Source organism: Balaenoptera ricei, chromosome 6 (assembly GCF_028023285.1).
Source record: "Balaenoptera ricei isolate mBalRic1 chromosome 6, mBalRic1.hap2, whole genome shotgun sequence".
Taxonomy (NCBI): domain Eukaryota; kingdom Metazoa; phylum Chordata; class Mammalia; order Artiodactyla; family Balaenopteridae; genus Balaenoptera; species Balaenoptera ricei.
This window is the reverse complement of record NC_082644.1, coordinates 12807288-12828715: the sequence shown is the minus strand read 5'-3', so window position 1 is coordinate 12828715 and position 21428 is coordinate 12807288. Positions and strand designations below refer to the sequence as shown.

At 43.8% G+C, this 21428-nt stretch overlaps 1 non-coding gene across 1 annotated transcript; it reads left to right on the top strand.

Moving 5' to 3' along the window:
* Nucleotides 1–3704: 3704 nt before the first annotated feature.
* LOC132368304 (U6 spliceosomal RNA) lies at nt 3705–3811 on the top strand. Its single transcript, XR_009504041.1, has one exon. It is a non-coding gene; the product is annotated as a U6 spliceosomal RNA (small nuclear RNA).
* The last annotated feature ends 17617 nt before the right edge of the window (nt 3812–21428 follow it).

Below are 21428 nucleotides of genomic sequence, written 5' to 3'. Positions count from 1 at the left end.
GTCTCACCAACTAATTTGTAAACTCATTAAGTGCAGAGACTAAGTCTTTCTACGATGCCGTGTTCTTATTAGGCTGACTCATTCATTAATTCAGCAGATATTTCAGTGACTACTGTGTCTCAGGCTTTGCTGTTCTGGATACGGAGTTGCAGGAGGCAAGGTGGCAAAAATAAACAGGATGCCTGCTCTCAAAGCAGGAAGACAGGCAATCAAATAATCACACAAATCAGTATAAAATTACATCAGAGAGCCACTACGGAAAACAATATGGCTGTTCCTCAAAATACTAATAAGCGAATTATCAGATGATCCAGCAATTGCACTTCTGGGTATTTAGTCACAAGGACTGAAAGCGGGGGTCTCAAAAAGATATTTGTACACCTGTGTTCATAGCAGCATTATTCACAATGACCAAAAGGTGGAAGCAATCCAAGTGTCCATCAACAGAGGAATGCAAAAACAAAACGTGGTCTCTCCGTACAATGCAATATTATTCAACCTCAAAAAGGAAGGAAATTCTGACACACGCTGCAACATGGATGAATTCTGAGGACATTCTACTAAGTGAAATAAGCTAGTCCCAGAAGGACAAATACTATATGATTCTACTTATATAAGGTACCTAGAGTTGTCACACACATAGAGACAAAGTAGAATGGTGGTTGCCAGGGGGTGAGGGGCAGGGGAGTGGAGATTTGCTATTTGAATGAAAGATGCGAGATGAAAAGAGTTCTGGAGATGGATGGGGGTGACGGTTGCACAACAATGTGAATGTACTAACACTACTGAACCGTGCACTTAAAACTGGTTCAGATGGTAAATTTTATGTTATGTGTATCTTGGCACAATTAAAAACAATTTTTAGAATGACAAACCAGGGGACTTCCCTGGTGGTCCAGTGGTTAGGACTCCATGCTCCCAGTGCAGGGGGCATGGGTTTGATCCTTGGTTGGGGAACCAAGATCCTGCATGCCAAATGGTGCAGCAAATAAATAAATAAATAAATATATATATATAAATAAAACAGTGGCTGTGTAAATCAACCATACTTCAAAAAAAATAAAAATAAAAATAATTTTTTAAAAAAACGACAAACCAAAAAAAAAAATTACAACCAGAGATGAGAGCAACAAAGGCAAGACAAGGCTGCTCGGAGGAAGTGAGGCCGAGCTGAGTTGGGGAGGATGAGTGACGGCTCTCAGGGCTAGCGTCTGTCCTTCCCCACCCCTGACGTTATCAGCCTGCCTAGAGCTCCGGGGTCTTCAGGAGCGATCTTCACTCAGGTTCAAGAACCAGGTACGGAAGTAGGTGAAGGAGCCTTCCATACACTATCCTGTGATAACACCCTGTGATACATGGATTGACCTTCAGGTTTTGTGTTGTTTTGTTTTCCAAGGACTAAACCAGGGCCTCTCCAGCTCTAGCATACGCAAGGTTCATCAGACAAGCTTGTTAAAGACAGATTCAGAGGCCCTAGCTCCCCACATTCTGATTCGGTAAGTTTGGCATGCAACCCAGACGTATGTATGTTAAATGATGTCACCCCACCAGTGTCTCTAAAGACCACCTGGAGACCACACTTTTGTGAGACCCTGATCTGGATCTCTGTGATTTTACAAGCCTAAAACTCCGGACCTAGACCATCCTTATTGTTTTTTTTGTTTTTTTTTTTTTAAATCTGTTCCTGGACAGCTTTTTTTTTTTTTTTTTTTTTAATTTTATTTACTTATTTTTGGCTGTGTTGGGTCTTCGTTTCTGTGCGAGGGCTTTCTCCAGTGTGGCAAGCGAGGGCCACTCTTCATCACGGTGCGCGGGCCTCTCACTATCGTGGCCTCTCTTGTTGCGGAGCACAGGCTCCAGACGCGCAGGCTCAGTAGTTGTGGCTCACGGGCCTAGTTGCTCCGCGGCATGTGGGATCTTCCCAGCCCAGGGCTCGAACCCGTGTCCCCTGCATTGGCAGGCAGATTCTCAACCACTGCACCACCAGGGAAGCCCCCTTATTGTTAATTTGCCACTTAATCGTAGGATTAGGAAGTGAAGCATTTTACTTCAGAATGGCCTCACCATCTAAAGAAAACAAAAAACACAGGGAAATGCATATATTCACATGATGCCTGTATCTCAAGCTACTTTACAGGCAAAATTACACTCACTCTACAACTTTCCGGGAACCAAGGAAAAATACTTACTCCTAATGCCTCAGTCTATAAATCACTAAATTAAGACAGGCAGAAGGCAGTAGTATGTCTTATCTAAAAGACAAGAAACTTATCATGAAATATGGCTCTTGATCCACCTGTTATGTATCAGAACTGGTCCAGCCAACCAGTTCTGCAGGCGCTTCATTCCCTAGGAGAAAGACTGTCAAAGCCACTTACTTAGAAGCATGTACAGGTAATGTTTACTGGCTTACTTGCCTAAGCTATTAAAATGTGTTCCCAGGAATTCTTTTTCTTTGGCTGCTGTGTGCAGCATGCGGGATCTTAGTTCCCCGACCAGGGATCAAACCTGTGCCCCCTGTAACGGAAGCACAGAGTCCTAACCACTGGACTGCCAGGGAATTCCCCCAGCAATTCTTATTAGGCCAGAGCTGGCGTATTTAGCACGCCTTCACCCTGAAACCATTAGTTTCCAATACTACTATCAAAAACCAAACTCTGCATAGGAATAAAGTGAAGCAGAAAGATGAGTTAATTGCAAGACTTTTGACATGCTATTTGGGAAACTCGAGGCTATGGGAGTGACGAGTCCCAGGTTGCTCACAGGCTAAGGGATTTTTATGAGATAAATATGGAATTTATTTGGCTTTTTCAGCTGAACGGTTGCCGGGTGGTCTTCTTTCATATTGGGATCAGGGTAGCTAAGTCAGGGAAACAAGTAAGTCCAGAGATGGCGTGAACAGACTTGGCATTTGGAGACTGGCTGGTGTCCTCTGCTGATTTCTGAGAAGAGCTGTAAATCCTTGTAACGTTAGGTTAAGTTTCCTTCATGCACTTGTATCGATCATCTCCGTTTGGTCCCTGACATAAATGACTCCATGTTAGTTTGTTCTACACTGCTTGCAATGGTGAGCCCAGTAGACCTTTGACTGCACAGTTCTAGGGGAGAAATCCCGCTCAATCATCAAAGGAAGATTACTCTGTTCTGTGTGGTTATACCATGAAGTAAACGTCCCTGAGTCTTATTTCTTTAAAAATTGATAATGAGGTATTATTAAATACCATGTTTCTGTTATAAAGCCATGTACGCCAACCCCCAGTCATGGCAGGTAGTGGTCCATTTGCCCCTCTGTGCTGCCGAATGGCACTGTTCATTTCACTCAGGTCAGATGGGGCCGGCTGTAAAGTGGAACGAGCACTCGGAGTTTGGAAGGAAGAGGTTTCTGTTAATAATCACAGGCCAGGGCTTCCCTGGTGGCGCAGTGGTTGAGAATCTGCCTGCCAATGCAGGGAACGCGGGTTCGAGCCCTGGTCTGGGAAGACCCCACATGCCGCGGAGCAACTGCGCCCGTGAGCCACAACTACTGAGCCTGCGCGTCTGGAGCCTGTGCTCCGCAACAAGAGAGGCCGCGACAGTGAGAGGCCCGCGCACCGCGATGAAGAGTGGCCCCCGCTTGCCGCAACTAGAGAAAGCCCTCGCACAGAAACGAAGACCCAACACGGCCATAAATAAATAAATAAACAAATACTTAAAAAAAAATAATAGTGCTCGCTTCGGCAGCACATATACTAAAATTGGAACGATACAGAGAAGATTAGCATGGCCCCTGCGCAAGGATGACACGCAAATTCGTGAAGCGTTCCATATTTTTGTATTTCACTGAGATTACTTAAATTCATTTAAAAATTCTTTGTACACACCAAATGTTCCAGAATAAAATATGTAAAATCAAAATAATATATGCAATTTGTTTAAAGAATAAAAACAGTTTAAAAAGAAAAATAATAATAATAATCACAGGCCATTTCTTTGTTTTATCTGGATCTTTTACCTTGGCAGAATACCCTTACCCAGATTTATTTAATTTCTACTTTTTTGAGGCTTTGGGAGACATTCATTAGCTTGACCATTCCATTTGTTTGTGTCTTACTATTTCTTACTATTTCATGTGTTTGTGTCTTATTTCCTTGGTGAGTCAGTAAACAACCTAAGGAAGAGTCAGGATGAAACCCTAGGCCTCCTGATTCTTTCAACCACATGGTTCCACATGTAAAAGTCTCCTTACCTCTGAGGAACCAGCAACTTTTTAATAATTTAATAATACTAGGCAAGATGGTGGCCTGCAAAACATGTCCAGTAGCTCTTAGGGTCTGATAGACCTGTGTTTGAATCCTAGTGATATCAGCTGGTATGCTTTCATCTACAAATAACAGAAACCCTAAGTCAAATCCTTAGAAAATAAGTATATCTGTCTTTTCTCATGACAAGGAATCCAGTGGCAGGGTGGCTTCACGTGGCTGGCTAATTCAGTGGCTCAAGAATATTAGCAATAATCCAAGTTCTTTCCATCTTTCTGCCCTACCTAACTCGAGGCATTGCATCCAGCCACAATGGCCAGTGGAAGAAGACTATTAATTTCTTTAAGCTTAGCTTTCTTTGTTTGTAAAATAGTCTTATCATCTGTATGTACTTTACAGAGCTGTTGTAACAATTAAACAAGATAAAATACATGATGTCCTTAGTAGAGCACTTGGCCTGTGTAGATGCTCAATATATGAAGATTGGATGCTCTGAATCCCAGAGTCTCTCAAGGGATATAATTCAAGGGAGTAAGGATGTGGGCCCTGGATTTAAAATCTACCTGGATTTTTTTTTTTTAGAGGAATTTATTTTTATTTATTTATTTATTTTTATTGCAGAAACCAAAATTTTTTTTTAAATTCTAATTGGAAAAAAATAAAAAAGAAAATAGACTGTGGTGATGGTTGCACATACCTCTCAATATACTAAAAAAAATTGAATTGTACACTTTAAATGGGAGAATTATATGTTACGTAAATTATATTTCAATAAAACTGTTTAAAAGACTAAATAAAACAAAATAAATTTTTTAAGCTTTTGAGTAAAAAAGAAAAAAAATCTACGTGGATCTAAAATCTGGCACCACTGCTTGCTAGCTGAGTGACCTCGGACAAATTTACATAACGTTTCCAAGCCTGTTTCCTCACCTGTAGCATGAACATAATAACGTTGAGCCTGGTACCCGAGCAGTGCTCAGTAAATACGAACAGTTTTTACCTTTTGACAATCAGTGGGACAGCAAAGAGGACTATAGCTTGATGAAGTAAGTTGAGCTCACTTAAGGACCCTAAAGATGCATTTGGGAGGGAGTCTTGCTAGCACAAACAAGGACCTACTGTATAGCACAGGGAACTCTTCTCAACACTCTGTAATGGCCAATATGGGAAAAGAATCTAAAAAAGAGTGGATATATGTATATGTATAACTGAGTCACTTTGTTGTACACCTGAAACTAACACAACATTGTAAAGCAACTATTCTCCAATAAGCATTTTTTAAAAAACCAAAAAACTAACAAACAAAAGTGCAGTGCCTCAGATGAGGAGGTTAGCTAGATAAGATTGCTAAAGTGAGAACTGGTTTTTAGCATGTCTTCAGCTGCCCAGGGGAAGATGAAGCCTTTGTTATGGTAATGAATCGGGAGGCCTCTGCAGGAATCCGGACTCCATCCCTAGGCCAGGCGGGTCCAGGGAGGCAAGAGCAGGGCGGGAGGCTGAGTTGCCTCCGGAGCTCTGTAGGTGGCAGTGCGCGTGCAGCCACGAGGTGGGAGGCGGGCGTGGCCACCCCGTCGCCTCTACCGGACTGAGACCGGGTCTACACCCTGCACCCGGGAAAATGGGTCCCTGCAACAATCCCGGAGGCCTTCCAGCCGCCCATCCACCAGGCAACCTGCTGTGCTGGAAACAAAATTTCTAGAGGCTAGTTTGCAATTTAATTAAAAAAAAAAAAAAAAAAAAAAGCAGCGTGGAAAAGCCTCCGCTGAGTTTGTAAAAACACCCTAGCTCTCCGAATGGATTCTTAGATTTGTTTTTAAATACTTTCACTGATTCCAGCCTTTGGTCCTGAGAAAACCACTCTGCCGCTGAGAGATTTAAAGGAAAGGGTATGTGGCTTTAAGGACTCAAGGTCAGGCTAATTCTTCCTCAGCTTGTTTGTCAGGCAAGCCGAAGTCACTGTTTTGCTCACCCCACCCCCGACAAGACGATTCTAGGCTTAGTGGTGACATACCCTCAGGGCACTCCACGAGTTATCTTCCAGCACCTCTGAAAAGCAATTATTTCAGAGACTCAGGGTCCCAGCTGCCTCTGAAGAAGGCAGAGTGTCCTGCTTCTAAATTAGACATCGGTCCCCCAAAACCCAGCAGTTGGTTACATTCTTATGAAAGAAGCACAAACAGTGGGGTTCCGAGTTCAAGTTGCCTCTCTACCATTTACCAGAGTAAATGCTGAGCTCTTTGGAATCACAATTTACAACATGGCCCCACCCCAAGGGTATAATGAGAGGATTAGCAGTGCCAGGCCCAGCCATTTAGGAGCTGAGGCCAAAGAAAAAAATCACTAACACGGATATCCTGTCTTTATTTTAAATCTTGATATTTTTTTCATCGTTGATTTTTTTTTGCATTAGTTCTTATTTTTAAAAATATTGCATTGAAATATTATTTATCTTGACTCCTGAGTTGGGGTGGGGTCTTTGGCACCCCCTTAAATTTTGCACAAGAGGCAAGTACCTCACTCCCTCACCCTAGTCTGTGACCCTGAGGATTAGATAAAAGTAATGCATGTAAACTTGACAAGAACCCTATAGTTTTTCCAAAATATTTGAGGGGATGCATAGAAAATTGGGGGCTGAGTTTGGGGGCTGAGGGCCACATGTACACGCCATGGTGAACTCCACCGGACCCTTTGGCACAAGTCTACTATTTAATACGCGTAACTTTCAGTTAAGTGTTCATTTCCCCATCTTCAGGTGAAAACACAATAGAGCGTTTAGTCTTACGCAATAGAGCGACTGTAGGAAAATGATGCACTTTGGTTCTCCCCCGGTCCCAGTTTGCGGGCCCAATAGCCATGATGCTCTGAGTCATTTGAATTCTTCCTCCTGCAGCCCCTTTTCCACACACCCACTTACAAAGGAGACAGCAGGCAGCCTGGTGGGGCTGGTGGCAGTGTGTTCCTCGGGGTGAGCGCCTGGGAGCAGCCAGAGAACCTCTGCGTGGGAGGGAGCCTTAAATGAATGAAGGCAGGTCCAGATCCCACAGAACCCCCCATTCTTCATCCAGGAGACCCTCGTGTGTAGAGTGGTTACCCTTTCCCTAGAGCTGCCCCTCCTGAACAGGGTGAGATGCCCTGGTACCACTGCTGGCAGTGAGTATGGAGGGCCAGGTACACAATGCCCAGTGATCCATTTCAGGAGAACAAGCATTTGTTTGTAGTTCAGAGGGCAGTTTTTGGTTATTTGTTATTTTATTTTATTTTACTTTAACTGAATGAGAGATTCTTTAAATTTTGTAGTGCTTTACAATTTTCAAAAGTTTCACACACATGATTTCACCTAATCCCATAATAACCCTTTTTTTTGCCCCCTACCCCTAGATTAACACTCCCCCTTCCCTCTCCCCACTGGTAACCACTAGTTTGTTCTCTGTATCTGTGAGTCTACTTCTTTTTTGTTATATTCACTAGTTTGTTGTGTTTTTTAGATTCCACATATAAGTGATATCACACAGTATTTGTCTTTCTCTGACTTATTTCACTTAGCATAATGCCCAGAGGGCAGTTTTAACAGGAGCTCTGTCCATATAAGTGGGGAAAGAGAGAGGGAGAGAATGAAACAACACGTGAGAAGAGCATGAGCGTGTAGGTGGAAGAATGATCCCATTTCTTCTTTCCTTTTGGCCCAGGATGAAACACAGCAGCGTCATCACTTGTTCCCCTCAGTTTCAGACGTCAAGACATTAATGACAGTTTCTGCGTAGGGTGGGAGAAACACAGAAGGGAAAAACAGCTATGTCTCTTCTCCAGAATGGAAGAGATGAGATGGAATGGCAGTTTGCCTCCCTTAAACCTCCAGTCTCCCTTTCCTCCTTTGTGTTAGAATTCCAGTTTTCAGCTGAGCACATTACTGCCCAGATGAAATGCTTCATTTTCCAGTCTTTCTTGCAGAGGTGCAGGCGTGTGCCTAATTTCCCACTGAAGAGATGTGGGACTTAGGAAAGTCTTTTTAAAAGGGAGAGGATGTTCTTGTCTTCTCCCCATTCTTCCATCTTGCTGCCTGGAACACTGATGTGATGACTGGAGCATCAGCAGCCACCATGGACCAAGAGGCCACCTTAGCGGTAGAGCTGGAAGGGGCATGGATCTATGATGGCTTTGTGAAGCTGTCACAGGAGTCTAGAATGGCTAACTCTATTCTTTTACATGAAAAAGAAATGTGGTTTTATCTTATCTAAGACTAAATTAGAAGAGGGGTGGTGAGGGGTGTTTACACTTTATGCAGGTGAACCTGATCCTAACTGATAAGAGAATTTATGTCAAAACAACATAATCCTATTTTGCTGGGGACTTTCTTTTCTCGATGTATAGGAAGAGGCCATGGCCAGAACAAGAAGCTGTGTGATGAACCTCACCTTTACTGCATTATTAAACTGTTACATTCATTCCAGAGGCCAGAACAAATGACTAAATGTATATTTACTCTGCATTATTAATGTGCCAGGCCTAGGAGAGACCCCACCTGGGGAAGTCTTCAGGGCGTCAACATTTGAGAAGCTCCCCCTCCTTGCCTCCCCAGCACTGCAACAGAGAAGTGAAATAATCAGCCGTCACTGGCCCTGATTGGGGGATGGGGGTGGGGGGAAAGGGGCGGAGCTTAAATGACATTAATACACGCCAAGTTCTCGCGTCCTCGCCCTTTTGTACATTTTGTGCCAGTCTGGAAATAGGTGTTATTGTCCTCATTTTATACATGTGTAAACTGAAACGCACAGAGATGGATTTACTGGCCCTTACACAGTGAATACTTGGGATACTGCTCCATAAATATATGTTGAAGGGAAGAATAAAAGCCCATGCTTTTTTCACTACCTTGCTGAGCATAAAAGTAAAAGGCATATGTAAAAGGAAAAAAAAAGCTGACAGGACTTCCCTGGCCGTCCAGTAGTTAAGACTCCACGCTTCCACTGCAGGGGGCATGAGTTAGGGGAACTAAGATCCTGTATGCCACAAGGCACAGCCCCCCAAAAAAAAAGTCTGACAAGTAACATCTTTGAATGAATGAATGAGAATGATTGTGGGTGCTTCCCTGGAGCCAGAATTGGATGAGGTGGTTTACCTGCTCCAGACTCCAAACAGCTTTATCTATCAATCCACTGACTACCTTCTAGATGGACTTCCCTGGTGGTCCAGTGGTTAAGAATCCGCTTTCTAATGCCGGGGACACGTGTTCCATCCCTGGTCAGGGAACTAAGATCCCACATGCTGCAGAGCAACTAAGCCCGTGCGCTCTAGAACCCATGCACCACAACTAGAGGGAAGCCCGTGTGCTGCAACTAAGACCCAGTGCAGCCAAATAAATAAATAAATAAATATTTAAAAAAAAAAAAATATATATATATATATATATGGCTCTATTGCCAGGTTCTTCCTGTGCTTGACCATGGGCTAACCATGGTACCAAACACTTGGGAAAGCATAAGACACATCCCTTGCCCTCAAGGCTTTGCTGGCAAGAACAAAGGCTCAACTCATGGACGCTTTGGCTTTTGGATATAATTTATCTACGAGATGTGTGACCTTAAGCAAGTCACTCAATGACTAGGTCTCAAATGCTTAATCAATAAAGAAGGATGTTATTCAACAAATATAGAGGCTCAGCATTAGGCTAAGTGTGGAGGATGCAGAGAGAAAAGATAAGACACTTGTCGTTAAGAATCTGAGTCCAGGGAGGGAATTTACAGATAAACATAGTACATACAACGGTGCGGTGAATGCATAACCCGCTATAGTGTCCCTAAAGTCCCTAATTTTTTTTTTCTGGCCACGCCCCGCGGCTTGCAAGGATCTTAGTTCCCCAGTTCCCCGGCCAGGGATCGAACCCAAGCCCCTTACGTTGGGAGCGTGGAGTCTTAACCACTGGACCACCAGGAAAGTCATTGAAGTCCCTAATTTGGGGGCATGAAAGCACTCCAGCCTGGCTCAGAAGCCAGCGTGCAAGTTTCTCTTTGCCCTACCCCACCCACCAGTACTACCCTCCTGCTGGATTTCCGGTCGCCTAGGTGCTTATGCATCAATCTCCTGGTGTCACAGGGCGGTGCCTTCCCAAAGTGCCCTCATTCTCTTAGCACTTAGTGGTGTCCCAACAGTGGCTCTTTTCCGGGATGCTGGCACTTCCTAGCCCATGAGAGCCCAGGAATAGGGGCCAAACACCTGGCAGAACTAGAGTCCCCTCTCCTGGTCCAGTTCCTCCAAACCATTGTGGTTTCTATGCATGGCCTAGTCAGTCCTCACTCCCTAAAGGCCTAATTTTACTTCTTTTTTCAAATGACAGGTTTGCATGGCCCATAGCAAAAGACACTAGGACAGAATCCAAACCTTCAGTAACGCGAAATGGAGAATCCAGATTTGAGAAACAGATGGTCTTACTTCCCAATAAGGGAAAGAAAATGATTTTACACAGGTTGGAGTGGAACCAGTGAAGACTTGCCACGGTAGGTAACATTCCAGCTAAACTTTGAGGCTATGAGTTATTCTCAGATAAGAAGCGATTTCTAACATTTTTTTTTTTTTAGCAATTCCAGCACTATGTGCCAGTCACTGAGTTAAATACTTTACAGCTAAGCACTTTAACCCTCCCTCTAACAACCCTACAATAGAACCTAGTATTAACTGCATTTTATAGATTTGAAAACAAAGCATCACATGACTTTCCCAAGGTTGAGTTGAGTTGAGTCCAGCTCTTTTGACTCCAGGGCCCACACTCCTAGCCACCATTGTAGATTAGATTATGAGCCTTTTATCTGTTGCTTTGAGGAGCCAACCAAATGCTCTTTCCTCTATTTTTTTTTTTTTCCTCTGTTTAGAATGTACTCCTGCCACCCCTTGGTCTAACCAGCCCCTACTTACTCCTGGGCCCCAAGTTGCATTAGTTTGCGCTGGCTGATGAAACAAAATACCATAGGCTGGGTGACTTAAACCACAGACATTTATGTTCTCACAGTTCTGGAGGCTGGAAGTTCATGATCAAGGTGCTGGCAGGATTGGCTCCTTGGCTTCCAGAAGGCCATCTTCCCACTGTGTCTTCACATGGTCTTTCCTCTGCGTGCACATCCCTGGTGTTTCTGTGTGATCAAATTTCCTTTTTTTTTGTTTGTTTTTTGGCCGTGTCTGTGGCTTGTGGGAACTTAGTTCCCCAACCAGGGATTGAACCTGGGCCCTCAGCAGTGAGAGCACAGAGTCTTAAGGACTGGACCACCAGGGGATTCCCAAATTTCCTCTTCTTATAAAGACACAAGTCAGATTGAATTCAGGTCCACCCTAAAGACTCGTTTTAACGTAATCACCTCTGTAAAAAGCTTGCCTCTAAATACAGTCACTTTCTGAAGTGCTGGGGGTTAGGGCTATAACATATGAATTTGGGGGGAGGGAGGGGTGAGAAATTTAGCCCATAATATGGGTTAAATGTCATTTCCCAAGATAAGTCTTCTGTAATCTCCTGGGTGAGGTTAGTTTCTCCTATAGTGCCTTATATATGTTCCCGCTAGCAATTAGAACTACTATAAATTAATTACTTAAATGATTATTTATTCAAGGTCTATCTCCCCCCAATAATCCTGGGGATTATGTTGTTTTCTCATCATAATGAGATTGCCGGAAAAAGATTTTTAGGAAACTTGACACTGGCACATTGTGCTTTGTCTTTTGCTGGTTTGGTTTAGGGGAGCAGGGGGAGTTTCTTAAGCTTTTATTTTCTTTTAAAGCAGTGCTGGAATCAGTTCATACCAGCTCACGAGAGCTGATTTTCAATCTTCAGGAATTTTTCAAGTCAGCTGTTAAGCATAGCCATTATTGCAACCACTATGGAAAACAGTATAGAGGTTCCTCAAAAACTTAAAAATAGAACTGCCATACAATCCAGCAATTCCGCTTCTGGGTATTTTTTCCAAAGAAAACAGAAACACTAATTGGAAAAGATATGTGCACTCCTATGCTCATTGCCGCATTGTTTACAATAGCCAAGACAGGGAAGCAACCTAAGTGTTCATCCATAGATGAATGGATAAAAAAGACGTGGTGTATAAATAAAATGATTTTTGACTCAGCCTAAAAAAAAGCATAGCCATTATTAAAACTTAAATTTTACAAACATATAATTCAATAAATGGTATTAAAAACAAAGAAAATACTCAAAATTCATTGCTTCCTAATTATTTTACTGCATTCATTATGGACTGAATTGTGTCCCCTCTCAAAACTCATGTACTGAAATCCTAACCCCCAGCACCTGAGAATGTGACTGTATTTGGAAATAGGACCTTTAAAAAAGTAGTTAAGGTAAAATGAAGCCACGAGGGTGGGCCCTAATCCAATCTGAGTGGTGTCTTCTGCAAGGCAAGGAGAGACCTCAGAGGAAACCAGCCCTGTTGACACCTTGAACTTGGACTTCCAGCCTCCAGGGCTATGAGACAATAAATTTCTGTTGTTGGAGGCTCCCATCTGTGGTATTTTATTATGGTGGCCCCATCAAACTAACACAGCATTTTCCCACTATCTAGCGTCTTGAGGCTATTACTCCTGTCCTATCTGTCTGGTGGAAATACCCTGTGATGGTACTATTGCAAATCTCTTCCCATCTTCGTGCTCAATGGCATCACATTGGTAGCTTGAAACCCACTGAGGTGGGAATATTTATACCACAGAAACTGGCAAACATTATAAACGAGAGCTTTTCCCCCCAGATAGCCACATGGGAAACATTTATCAGGACACCACTGCTTTTAAGTTAGCAAGGAAAGAACAGTGGGAAGGAGGGACTGAATAGAGAGAAATGTGAGAATGGCTTTGACTTTTTTTCCTTTATTTATTCACTTCAACAGACTCTGCTAGTTTCCCACCCAATATCCATCTCTGTTTCTTCCTTACCAGCAATACCCTGATTTTGATTAGGATAATATCGACCTCAACTAAAAATACTCACCTTCCCATACTCCCTGGTAGCTGGGAGCTGGGTCCTCTGCCGCTGACTACCTAAAGGCATTTCTTTTTTTTGTTTTAAGATTTTTTTTAATGTGGACCATTTTTTTTTAAGTCTTTATTGAATTTGTTACAATATTGATTCTGTTTTATGTTTTTTGGTTTTCTGGCCACCAGGCACGTGGGATCTTAGCTCCCCAACCGGGGATTGAACCCGCACAATCGCCTCTGCATTGGAAGGCGAAGTCTTAACCACTGGACCACGGGGGAAGTCCCTAAAGGCATTTCTAAGTGCTTTATCTACACACTCATTACAGGAAACTGAAAACCACTGCCTTTGGGGGTAGTAGATAAGCACTAGGGAAAGAGAAAACATTCAAAAAGAACAAATGAACCATGCTCTTGATGCCCACAGATCATCCTGGCTAAGTGTCAAAATCCCAGTTTTCAAGAATTGGAAAAACTTTAAAAACCCAAAACATCTATAAGAAGGGTGAGATAGAAGTTGGAATTTGCAATATTAACCTAAGGGAGATAAATTCTTTGTGCCTCTTATACCACTATAAGGCCAAGGCAAATGTACACATTGAGTCCAAACCGAACTACAAAACCAATAGTACTTAACATCAGCAGTTAATATGCTGGATCATGTTTTGCCAAATTAACCCACACATGTTGTGTTTCATAATAAGGCCCCGTAGCCTCAGGTCTAGCTCTGTATTTAAACTGTTATATATTTCATCTTCGGTACGGGAGAGAACATCTGTTTGCATGGTATGCTGTACAAAATGGCATTAGTAATTTCAAAGCTTTGTTTCAAGAGAATCCGACCCCATGCGTACCCAAAACTCTGCCAGTGGGCAGTCTTCAATGCCACTTTAATGTGGTGTCATTTGATCTCTACAAAGCAGTTTTGTTTCCTTGAACATGAAATTAATATTGCGGCTTTATTGAAATCTGCACTAAATAAGTATCTAATCCAATTATGACTGGAATTGGTTACAGAAAATTTCTTCATGGTGCACTTATGACTTACACGTATAGCTAATAAACTCTTGCCAAGCTGGCACGGTCCTGAGTGGCACGGGTGCACACAGAACATCTGAGCGCTCTGCCAATACAGGACTGATGTCAAGCCCGTGGATTTTTGAGCGTGCAGGTGATGGTTTAAGCCTCTCCACTTTCCCTGTTTGAACACCTAAGTCCTGATTCTATCCAAACGGTTTCAGCTTCCTGCCCTTGGGTGTCATTTATCAATTCCTTTGTTTTGGGGACAGAGATAGCAGTGTGTGGATTTTCTACTGTGTGTGTTGGGTGTTCGAGGGAGGTGTGGGTGCCCCTAACCCCCTCGTTGTCCAAAGGTCAACTGTATATTATCAACGGTTGAGATAATAGCTCTAGAGTCAGAATGCCTTGAGTTCCATCTTGACTCCACACCTTACAGCCCTTTGGTCTTTAGCAAGTGACTCAATCTCCCTGTGCCTCAATCTTCTCATCTGATAAAAGGGTACGAAGAGTACAATCCTCATGAAGTTGCTGTTAGAATTACATGAGATCATACATGGGTTTAGAAGAACGCCTGGCCCCTAGGATGTGCTCTGTGAAAACTTGCTGCTGCTCTTTTTGTTATCACTGTTTGGCCTTTACTTGACCTGAGTTCAATCTTAAACACAAATTCAAACATGGACACTTCTGATGATTGAACTCCAGTGCCACCATCTTCCTGAAGCCTTTCCTTATATATTCACTCCCGTATTGCATAGAATTAACTGCTCTCCTCTGCATCCAACTGTGCTCCATGCGATCTTCTACCACCAAAGAGGTAAACATTTATTGCCTTCCTATGTTCCTCTCCATCAGCTAAACCACAGGTTCCTACTGTCAAAGGTGAAGCCTGACTAGTCTTTGCATCCCAGTGTCTGGCACAATGTCCAGCAGAGTTGTCATGGGCAAATTCTCAAAGAGAGGAAAGTGAGAGGAAGAGGAAGAGGAGGAGGAGGAGGAGGGAGAGGGAGAGGAGAACACACCCCCAGCTTTTTCAGAGAGACTTCTCTCTTTTTTTTTTTTTTTTTAAAGTAGAGGGAAGGATTTTTTATTTATTTATTTTTGGCTGTGTTGGGTCTTCGTTTCTGTGCGAGGGCTTCCTCTAGTTGTGGCAAGAGGGGGCCACTCTTCATCGCGGTGCGCGGGCCTCTCACTATCGCGGCCTCTCTTGTTGCGGAGAACAGGTTCCAGACGTGCAGACTCAGTAGTTGTGGCTCACGGGCCTAGTCGCTCCCCGGCATGTGGAATCTTCCCAGACCAGGGCTCGAACCCGTGTCCCCTGCATTGGCAGGCAGACTCTCATCCCCTGCGCCACCAGGGAAGCCCCGAGACTTCTCTTTTGAAGGGAGTCCAGACCTTATAAATGAGGCACTGCTGGTGGGCTAGTAGCTGCCTCTGGCAGGAAGGGGCGTCTGGGGGCGGAGTGGCCCCAGCAGGCGCGTGTGTCCTGGAGCCAGCCACTCTAGCTCCCAAGAGCGCATTGTACACGACTCTTCCCAACTCATTCCCACTTGGGGAGCTTGAAAATCTTCCATGGCGCGGGAGCATTCATACCACTGAAACTTTCTCAAGAGCCAACCTTCCCAGCACACCACCGGCAACAAGGTTTCTCTGTGACTCCAAAAGCAATGAAATTTTACATCCCGAGGGACAGAAGACTAGGTGGGGCACAGAGGGACTCTGAAAGCAAAGCCACCGTCTCTGCCAGGGCTGAGGCTGGCCCTGGGTGGGTGCCAGCGCTCTGTGCATTCCCAACATCACAGCCCTGGCCCCAGGATGCCTGTGGGGACAACATCTTCATCACCCTTATCAAAGTCATCATGGAAGCAGCCAGGGAGATTTGTGTCTCATTACTGTTGATTGCTTGTAATCTGTTTACAGTAGGCTAATAATAAAATTCATCATGTTAATGACTTACTAGTCATAACACCAAACAATTGAATGGACTATTTGCTTAATATTTTCATGAGAGAATGTGCACGTGACCTTGCAGCTTGGTGCCAGTTACATTTCTATTTACATGGAGATTGGGGACAATTAGAACATTTATCTCACTTAGTCACTAGTCACCCTTTCTCCCAACTTTCCCCTCCCTCTTCCCCAAAGAAATGAAAAAACGTTTTCATTATAAACTGCTATCTGTTGGTGAAAGCAGCTATTTTAAAAAAATGATGTCACAGCAGCTAGAATGCTACATTGTTCTAGTTTCAGAAAACACTCAATGGACTCTTTAGTTCTAGTTGTTTCCACATGTTAAGTGAACACGAAGTAACCTCCCTTCCTTATCTCCTATCTTCTTTTATTTATTTTCAGAACTGTCATTTGACACCTAGGGAAACTTCTCTAAGTTTATATTTTTCCTACCCTTAAAATAATGTATGTTTTCATATATTGTATATGGACACAACCATCCCCATTCTTTATAGGACTTCAAATTTCCACCTTTATGACTCCAACTCAGAACTTTCCTGTTACATAAGCATATATTTATACATTTAAGCAGCTTTTACTTGTTCTACAAAACCTGAATAAGTCCCAAACACTGAATTATTTTCTATAGGAAATCTTCAGGAATAGAAAGTGCATTGTTAAATTTTTTACAAAAAGAAATAGAATAACCCCTGCAACCAAAAATAGACACCAACAATGTAGCAACAAATATTTCTTATCTACCTGTATAGAACTGGAAAAATGTCTTTAGAGGTCTTCCCACATCCCCTGCTCATTCAAGACCTAGCCTGTGCTTCACGGTGTTTTCCTTTTTCTTTTCCTTTTTTCTTTCTTTCTTTCTTCTTTCTTTTTTTTTTCATGCGACATGCGGGATCTTAGTTCCCCAACCAAGGATCAAACCCGTGCCCCCTGCAGTGGAAGCGCAGAGTCTTAACCACTGGACCCGCCAGGGAAGTTCCAGTCTTTTTCTTTAAATTGAGTTCAGCCTTTATTTGGATAATTTCAGTGCATATTCAGATAGCCTGGCCAACATCTCAGTTTCTTAGAATTCTCACCCTCAGTATTCACCCTTCTCATCCCCTTCAGACATCCATTACCATGAACCCCCAACTGTTCCACCTCTGAAGTCTGACACTCAAACATAGTACTATCCTTTCTCATCCTCCTAGTTTTCAGCGACCATATCTACGGCAGCAAAACCAATTACCCGAAACCTAGCAGCTTAAAACAACACAAATTTATTAATTTACACAGTTTCTAAGAGTCAGGAATCCAGGAGCAGCTTAGCGGGGTGGTCCTGGCTTAAAGTCTCTCTGGAGGTTGCAGTCAAGATACCCAGCAGAGCTGCAGGCATCTATCTACCTCCTCGGGAATTCACTTACTTACCAGGCAGGTTCATGTGCGTGGTTGTCAGGGGCCTCCGTTCCTCACCACGTGGCCCTCTCCGTAGGGATTCTTTTTTCTTTTTCTTTTTTTAAATAGCTGTGTGTGTGTGTGTGTGTGTGTGTGTGTGTGTGTGTTTTAATCAATTAATCAATTAATTTTTGGCCGTGTTGGGTCTTTGCTGCGCGCGGGGCTTTCTCTAGTTGCGGCGAGTGGGGGCTACTCTTCCGTGCGGTGTGAGGTCTTCTCATTGCGGTGGCTTCTCTTTGTTGCGAGCACAGGCTGTAGGCGCACGGGCTTCAGTAGTTGTGGCACACGAGCTTCAGTAGTTGTGGCTCACGGGCTTCAGTAGTTGTGGCTCGTGGGCTCTAGAGCACAGGCTCAGTAATTGTGGCTCACGGGCTTAGCTGCTCCACTGCATGTGGGATCTTCCCGGATCAGGGCTCGAACCCGTGTCCCCTACATTGGCAGGTGGATTCTTAACCACTGTGCCACCAGGGAAGTCCCTCTTTTTCTTTCTTTTTTTTTTCTTTTTGTTTCTTGTTTTTGTATTTGTTTTTCAATAGGGATTCTTTTTTTTCATTCAGTGTTTTATTACAGTCACAACTTTTACTCACACAGTATTGTATTTTTTATTACTCATGGTGGCCTTGTTATGAGTGTGTGTGTGTGTGTATATATATATGTATGTATATATATTATGCCTTTGAGAAATTGATCTTTCTTTTAAAATTTTTATTGGAGTATAGTTGATGTAGTGTTGTGTTAGTTTCAGGTGTACAGCAAAGTGAATCAGTTATACATATACATATATCCACTCTTTTTTAGATTCTTTTCCCATATAGGTCATTACAGAGTATTGAGTAGAGTTCCCTGTGCTATATAGTAAGTCCTTATTAGTTATCTATTTTATATATAGTAGTGTGTATATGTCAATCCCAATCTCCCAATTTATCCCTCCCCAACCCCACTTATCCCCTGGTAACCATAAGTTTTTTTCTACATCCATGACTCTACTTCTGTTTTGTAAATAAGTTCATTTGTACCCTTCAATAGGGATTCTTGAGTGTCCTTAAGACACGGCAACTTAGTTCCCCAGACCAAGTGAGCCATGAGAGGGCAAGCAGGAAGCCACAGTGCCTTTTGTAACTTAGCACCTTCTCCTTTTTTATTTTTTTTTCTATGTGTTAGAAGAGACTCATTGGGTCCAGCCCACACTCAAGAAGAGGGAAATTAGGCTCCCCTTTTGAAAGGAGTGCCAAAGAATTTGTAGACGTATTTTAAGCTACCACGGTGATCTTCTTTTGTTATTCCCACTACACCTGTTCTCTGATTCACGGGGATTTTTAATCCCTTGACATTTATAATTTCTCTCTATCAGCCCCCAGTCCATTTTCACTCCTTCCATTTATATTCTAGACCCCATCTAATCCATCACTTCATCTAGTCTTTTGCCAATATCCTCATTCTTTTGTCCTGACATCCTTTTATTGCTCCCACCAAAAGGGGGGAAAATAGCTTTGGTTCAAACCAACCATCCACCTGACTCCATCACCCAGACAGTTGGGTGCTGCTGGTGGTCATCACCATACAGGAGCAACCTGGTGCTTCCAGACGGCCCCCGGCATCCACGGGCCCTCAGCACACCCAGCATTCCTTCTGCTTCCCAGTCACCAGAGTGGCTGTTTCGACCCTTACCCAATCCCCTCAAACCTCCTTCAACACCATGGATCACAGTCATTCTCGGTTCCTCCCTTCCCAGACCCTGCACGGTGCCCCTCGTCCTCCTCCCCGTGCATCTAAAACCTTCACACGCAGTCACAGTGGAAGAGGTGAGAGGTACGTTATCCAAAACCCAACCCTCCACGGAGGAGTCTTTTAAAAAAGGACCTGAGGGACTTCCCTGGCGGTCCAGGGGTTAAGACTCCGCGCTGCCACTGCAGGGGCCGCGGGTTCGATCCCGGGTCCAGGAACTAAGATCCCGCAGGCTGTGCTATGCAGCCGGAAAAAAAAAAAAAGAAGAAAGAAAAGAAAAGAAAGGACCTGAACTCCGGATCAGACCTGCCCGCCTCTCAGAAACCTCCCTGCCTCTCCAAGCATCTATCTTCCCTTGTCTTCAGCTTCCCTCTACTGACTCCTTCCCTGGGGGGAGGGGGCTCAAGTCTCCTGTGTCTTATAGAAAAAGCCGCCCCTTGCAGCCCACATCCTCCTCAGGTGAACATGCCACTGCTCTTCGTACTGAGAATTCCTGAACGAGGGACAGAGGGCTCTGCCCCTCCCCACTGCTCCCTTCCCTTCCCTTCCCTTCCGGTGCCCACTCAGCACCGCACTGACTCGGCTCGGCTCGTGCAGAGGTCTCTGCCAGGTGCTGACACCATCCGCTCACCTCCTCACCTTCCTCAGGGTCCTCCCAGCACTGACACGGGTGGCCACACACCCCGAAAAAGCCTCCCCTCCTCAGCGTCCCGTATCTCCCCGTGTCCAGCCCCTGCTGCAGACACGCTCCTTGTCCGCGGGCCTGGGGATGGGCTTCCTCGGAGCTCCGCCCACCGTCCTCTTTTCTTTTTAGCCTGCACGGCTTAGTCACCTCCGTGGCTTTAAATATAATCTCCAAGCTGAGAAGTCGCAAGCCTGTATTCCCAGCTCATATTTCTCACCTGAGCTTCAGTCTTAGGACTCCAAGTGTATATCTCTGGACACACTGTCTTGGGGAGCCCGGAGGCCCTGAACACTCAACACGGAAGCAATCTGGTCAGCGAATAAAAGCACGGGCCCTGCCACAGACTGGTTCTAGTGTTAACTGTGAGCTGTGGGGCTTGGATACATTATTTAATCTCTCTGAAACTCAGTCTCTTCATGAGTAAAACGGGGGATAATCATAACCCAACTCTTCTTTCTTTTTTTTTTATTTAGGTATAGTTGTTTTACAATGTTGTGTTAGCTTCTACTGTACAGCGAAGTGGAGTTCCCTGTGCTATACAGCAGGTTCTTATTAGTTATCTATTTTATGCATATTAGTGTATGTATAAATCCCAATCTCCCAATTCATCCCATCCTCCCCACCCCCCTACCCCCGCTTTCCCCCTTAGTGTCCATACGTTTGTTCTCTACATCTGTGTCTCTATTTCTGCCCTGCAAACAGGTTCCTCTGTACCTTTTTTCTAGATTCCACATATATGCGTTAATATACGAAATTTGTTTTTCTCCTTCTGACTTACTTCACTCTGTATGACAGTCTCTAGGTCCATCCACGTCTCTACAAATGACCCAGTTTCGTTTCTTTTTATGGCTGAGTAATATTCCATTGTATATATGTACCACATCATCTTTATCCATTCATCTATCGATGGGCATTTAGATTGCTTCCATGACCTGGCTATTGTAAATAGTGCTGCAGTGAACATTGGGGTACATGTGTCTTTTTGAATTATGATAACCCAACTCTTAAGGTAACCATGAATAAGTCAGTTCATGTAAAGTCCTTGGCATGGTGCCTGGTATATGGTACCAGGGCTCAGGAATGGGAGCTATTATTGTGAGGAATAAATGAGACAATACATGCACAGCATATGGTTCACAGTTAAGTGCTGAAGAAATACTATCTGGTATTATTATATCCCAACCTGAATGTATCTCTCCATCCTTCTCTGTCTCACTCTGACAAGTCCGCCCTTCCTCTAGCAAGCATTTCCTCCCTCAGCCAATGGGGCCTTTATCTCCCATTTCCCTCCACTCCATATCCAAGCAACCACCAGTTCTAGCAGTTCCACTATATTACTCCCTAATTGCTCTCTAGTCAGTCCACTTCCTCCACCCTGTTCCATCCCATCAGTGTCTCTT